The sequence below is a fragment of the Protobothrops mucrosquamatus genome, unplaced genomic scaffold (genome assembly GCF_001527695.2).
Source record: "Protobothrops mucrosquamatus isolate PMUCROS unplaced genomic scaffold, P.Mucros_1.0 scaffold_292, whole genome shotgun sequence".
In the NCBI taxonomy this organism is placed as follows: Eukaryota; Metazoa; Chordata; class Lepidosauria; order Squamata; family Viperidae; genus Protobothrops; species Protobothrops mucrosquamatus.
Genome location: NW_015386368.1, coordinates 1 through 6,030, shown reverse-complemented (window position 1 = coordinate 6,030; position 6,030 = coordinate 1).

Below are 6,030 nucleotides of genomic sequence, written 5' to 3'. Positions count from 1 at the left end.
ACTCTGCCCTTTTCGTTTAACAAATATCCCTAAACATCTGGAATGTAGTGCTTTTTTTTTGTTGTTGTTCATGGTCTCTGTTCCATTTTAAATTTAAAACAATTCTTGAAATTCTGGCTGAGCTTACGTCGGATGCTTCGAAGGACTCTACGAGGTTTGGGGTTAGAATCCTTGGCTCGCTTCGGAAAGAGGGAGAAAAATAAAAAATGGGTTGCATTTCTTTACAGGGCAGGAAACAAAATGTAGTAGCTTGCATCTCAGCTTTTCAGATCTTTTCTCCTCCTGTTTTATCTCCCTAATGCATCGACATGCTGACTGACGGGACAGTAAAAATGTGATGAGGGAGAACAGGCAAGGCCCCATTTATTTTAGAGGTTTGGTCTTGACTGCTTATTTTGATACGTGTCACTTGCTAGAATCAGGGAGCCCTGTTATTGCAAAGATAATTCACTATTTGGGAGCCTTTGAATACTCCCACAGAACTCATTATGAGCAGGCCGAGTCTATTATAAATATTAAGATCCACCGAAAGTGCAATAAGCATATGAATAAAGAATAGCTAAGNCTTGGTCTCTAAAAGGTTCGCCATCACTGAGCTAGACCCATAAGCTTTGCCTCGAGTTGTGTCTAAAGCACCTCACTTTATTATTATTATTATTATTATTATTATTATTATTATTATTATATTTCAGGGAAAGAGGAAAGTAAACAAAATTAATATATGGAATACAGACTATAGAAATTAATTGTTAAGGACTGTTTTTACAAATGTAACCCAGACATCACACTGTTTACCAACTATTGAATAACTTATGCTTGTGTAAAAAAGTAATAAAAAAATATAATAAAGCACCTCACTTTTCAATCCCAGGCTATGAAGACCAAAGAACTGGAAGACATCCTGAGTGAGAAGGGATTCCAGGACACTCAGTATCCAGGCTACGAGGACTTCAGGGCCGAGGCCTTCCTTCACCAACAGCAAAGGCAGGAATGTCTGCGGAAAGCCGGAGAAGCCTACCGCATGGGGATGAAGCCCGTGGCGGCGTTTTACGTGCAGCAGGTAAGACTGATTTTCACCAAGGACGAAGCAGCATTTCAGCACAGAGACGCCCCTTCCGGAAAGTCACCAGTTGCCCGGTTGAACGTTGAGGAAGCAGGACGTGGTTTTTTCAAACGTCGCAATTCGGTGGCTCTCAAAAAAATCATTTTAAAAATGGATGCGGTCCTCCTCCCTTCACCGCCACAATTTCACGGAGGCTAGAATCGAGGATCCAATAAATACAGGTCATCCTCTACTTAATGACCACAGATGATGATGATGATGATGATGATGATGATGATGATGATGATAATAATAATAATAATCGATAGGTAGACAAAATGCCAAATCCAGTCTGAACATCTGGCTGACTGTGCGATGATCCATAATAATACTAATAATAATAAAAAGTTGGAAGGGACCTTGGAGGTCATCTGGTCCAACCCCCTGCTCAGGCAGGAAACCCTATACCATTTCGGACAAATGGCTGTCTAGTCTCTTCTTAAAAACTTCCAGTGTTGGAGCACTCACCGCTTCTGGAGGCAGGTTGTTCCACTGGTTAATTGTTCTAACTGTCAGGAAGTTTCTCCTTAGTTCTAGGTTGCTTCTCTCCTTGATTAGTTTCCATCCGTTGCTTCTTGTCCTGCCTTCAGGCGCCTTGGAAAATAGCTTGACTCCCTCTTCTTTGGGGCAGCCCCTGAGATACTGGAACAATGCTATCATGTCCCCCCTCGTCCTTCTCTTCATTAAACTAGACAGACCCAATTCCAATTCTGTATATGTTTTAGCCTCCAGTCCCCTGATCATCTTTGTTACTCTTCTCTGCACTCTTTCTAGAGTCTCAACATCTTTTGATGTTGAGCCCAAAATTTCTGTTGCTAAGTGAGATGGTTGTTAAATGGGTTTTGCCCCATTTTACCACCTTCCTTGCCCCCGCCGTTAAGTGAAAAGTCATCAAATGGGGTAAAATTTCACTTAACACATTCCTCACTTAGCAACAGAAATGTTGGGCTCAATTGTGAGGACTACCTGTATCCATTATCAGTTGCTCTTTGTATTCAGTCACGGATCATACCGTGTGATGTTTCATTTCCTCTATTTTTCCTCCCTCCCTCCCTTCCTATTCCTGCTTCATGCAGTTAGGTGGATCTGCAGCTTCCTGAAACAGATCAGGATCCTCTTTGATGTGTGGTCCAAAGACTCAGCTCCCTATTCTGAGATACTGTGAGGGTTCCACTCTTTGCTTGTGCTCCCCGTAGCCAGCGTTGCACCTAAGTTTTTTAATTGTGTGTTTGACTGAAGGGCCAGTTTCACGAGCAGAAGATGAAAGAAGCGAATCAAGACGCGGCTCAGCAAATCTTTGAGAAAGTCAACGCTTCAAAGCTGCCCATAAACCTTTTGGACCTTCACGGTCTTCACGTGGATGAAGCTTTGGGTCACCTCTCCAGAGTGCTGCGGGAGAAAACCACAGGTAAGAGTTCCTCTTTCTACGTAAACAGATCAGTCCTTCCGGAGAACGAACATGGGAATAAAAGACATTCAATGCTGTTGAAATTAACTGCCGTGGCACAGTTGTGGTCTGGAGGGAGAGTTAAAAGTAGAGCTTGGCCTCTCAAACATCTGGCTTTTCATTCTTGCCCTCTTGTTCAGAGGTTATTCTGCGTAGCCAAACCGAAGCAGATTCTGATCAGAATAGGTTGAACTGGGTTGAAGAAGCTGGTTTATCGCACGCAGCATTTGCACTTCACGAATCGGTCAGGGCTCTTTTCAACATTGCCGCGTTCGAATCGCTGAACTTGTTGGGGTTTTTTTTTTAAACGAAGAGAGAGAGAACATTTATCCTTCTCGCGAAACAGAGTGCAGCCTAGCAGGTGGCGTGCCGTATCTCTACGTGATCACCGGAAGGGGAAACCATAGCCAGGGGGGAGTTGCTCGGATCAAGCCGGCCGTTATGAAATACCTCACCAGCCACAAGTTCAGGTGAGTCCTCAGCATCTCCTCACTGGAAATCTGCAGCCTACATTGAACCACTTTAGGACTGGGGCATTGTTTCCTAGAAAGACTAAACTGATAGTTTAGGGCAGGGGTAGGCAACCTTGGCTCTTTTATGACTCGTGGACTTCAACTCCCAGAATTCCTGAGCCAGCATGGCTCAGCTTGGAAACCTCTCCCTTTCCCCTCAGGAATTCTGAGAGTTGAAGTCCACGAGTCATAAAAGAGCCAAGGTTGCCTACCCCTGCTCTAAACTAATAAAATCTACATTAATTAACATTAATTATGTTTTCATATGTTCCTCTAGGTCAGGGGTAGGCAACCTTGGCTCTTTTATGACTGGTGGACTTCAACTCCCAGAATTCCTGAGCCAGCCTGACTCAGCTTGGAAACTTCTCCCTTTTCCCTCAGCGTGCCTGGCTGAGGAATTCTGGGAGTTGAAGTCCACCAGTCATAAAAGAGCAAAGGTTGCCTACCCCTGTCCTAAGTCCTCCTGTTCTAAATGGTGAGCCTCCTAGACCATGGGTAGGCAACCTTGGCTCTTTTATGACTGGTGGACTTCAACTCCCAGAATTCCTCAGCCAGCATGAGGGCACTATGGCCCCTTCATGACTTGTGGACTTCAACTCCCAGAATTCCTCAGCCACCATGGCTACCTCTCCCTTTCCCCTCAGCATGGCTGGCTCAGGAATTCTGGGAGTTGAAGTCCACGAGTCATAAAAGAGCCAAGGTTGCCTACCCCTGGTCTAGGGTGATTCTGTACAGGTAGTTCTCAACTTACGACCACAGTCAAGCCCAAAATTCCGGTTGCTAAGTGAGACAGTTGTTAAACGGGTTTTGCCCCATTTTACGACCTTTCTTGCCGCAGGTAAGTGAATCACTGAAGTTCTTAAGTTAGTACTACAGTTGTTAGGTGAATTTGGCTTCCCCCTTGATGCAAAAGGGGATCACATGATCCTGGGACACTGCAACCGCCACAAATATGACGTCAGTTGCCAAGCGTCTGAATTTTGATCACCTGACCCTGGGGAGGCCGCAACGGTCGTAAGTGTGAAAAACAATCATAGGTCAACTTTTTCCAGCGTCGTCGTAACTTCGAACAGACCCTGTGAGCTGTTGTAAGTTGAGGATTACCTGTACTGTTTCTTGGCGGTGTTATAATTAAAAAACAGATTGCCGCTGTCTTCTTCCCCCTCCTTTTTCCAATTTACCGGTTTCGCTTTGCAACTTAGAATTTCCAGTGAGTCTTTCTCGTAAGATGTGAGTTGAGCCTGCTCAGGTCTGGAGCTCAAACAAAGTCTGATTAATAGTCTGATTAATGAGGCCTCCCCAAAAATGTTAAGTGCCAGAGTTTCAACCTCCACTGAAATCACAGTGCAAAACACCACCCCAATAACTGTATTCCTATTGACACCATACACCAGAGGTCCCCAAACTTTTGGGCATCAGGGACCGGTGCCTTGGAGAAAGGTTTTTCAGAGGGGGTGTGGTTTTGTGTACTGCCTGCCTCCTGTGGATGGGGCTTTGCTTGTTTGTGCGGCCCGGTTGCTGGCACGCTGCGGACCGGTGCCAGTCCACGGACCGGGGGCCGAGGACCCCTTCCACATGCTACCTAGAGTCTACAAGTATTGAGAAGGTTAGATCGACCGAATGGTCACTAAACAGTCTGCCGTAAATCAAGGACGATCTGTACTGCCTAATGTCAGGCACGTGCCGCTGTGTCTTCAGAGTGCCCACTTCGTCGACCCAGTTTTTATGAAGCTGTTACGCCGTGGCTCACAAGGTCAGTTATTTGGCTATCTGATCAGGGTGGTGCTGTTCTTTTCACTTGATTGTAAAAGATTACTAGGAGGAACACGAGCAAATAAACCTAAGAAATATGCTTTTATGAAATTGGTGGAAGACTGGGAGGTGAACTCCTGAGAGAGATTGAATAGAATAGGTCCATAAAAATATTTAGAGGACAACAGATACCTAAGAACTGTGTGTATGTGTAGGGGGGATTTTTTTGTGATTTTTTTTTTTTGTTTTCATGTTCCTTCTGTTCACCGTTGTTTGAATTCAACCTAAGGTCATTTATTCAGAACATATTTTAAGTCAAATCTCTTCCTGTTCTGCAGGTTCACAGAAATAAAGTCAGGCTGTTTTAAAATCTGGCTGGAATAAAAGGAAGCCCCCCAAGAAGATTGGAAAAGCCGATGTTGCCGAAGCAAGAAACAACTTCGCGTTTTTTAACGGGATAAACGCGTCCCTGTCGAAAACAGTGTTTCAGTGGGAAGGGCTTAACCATCAGCAGGCATTTGGTGTCATTGTGTTTTCCCCTTACCAAAATCTCTCTTGTGTGTGTTTTAATGAGCAGTACTTTTATAAGCCGCCCTGCTTATTGAGAAGTTCCCCAATTTTCAAAGGGAAGCCAAGCTTCCAATCGGAATAACTCTGCCCTTTTCGTTTAACAAATATCCCTAAACATCTGGAATGTAGTGCTTTTTTTGTTGTTGTTGTTCATGGTCTCTGTTCCATTTTAAATTTAAAACAATTCTTGAAATTCTGGCTGAGCTTACGTCGGATGCTTCGAAGGACTCTACGAGGTTTGGGGTTAGAATCCTTGGCTCGCTTCGGAAAGAGGGAGAAAAATAAAAAATGGGTTAAATTTCTTTACAGGGCAGAAAAAAAAAATGTAGTAGCTTGCATCTCAGCTTTTCAGATCTTTTCTCCTCCTGTTTTATCTCCCTAATGCATCGACATGCTGACTGACGGGACAGTAAAAATGTGATGAGGGAGAACAGGCAAGGCCCCATTCATTTTAGAGGTTTGGTCTTGACTGCTTATTTTGATACGTGTCACTTGCTAGAATCAGGGAGCCCTGTTATTGCAAAGATAATTCACTATTTGGGAGCCTTTGAATACTCCCACAGAACTCATTATGAGCAGGCCGAGTCTATTATAAATATTAAGATCCACCGAAAGTGCAATAAGCATATGAATAAAGAATAGCTAAG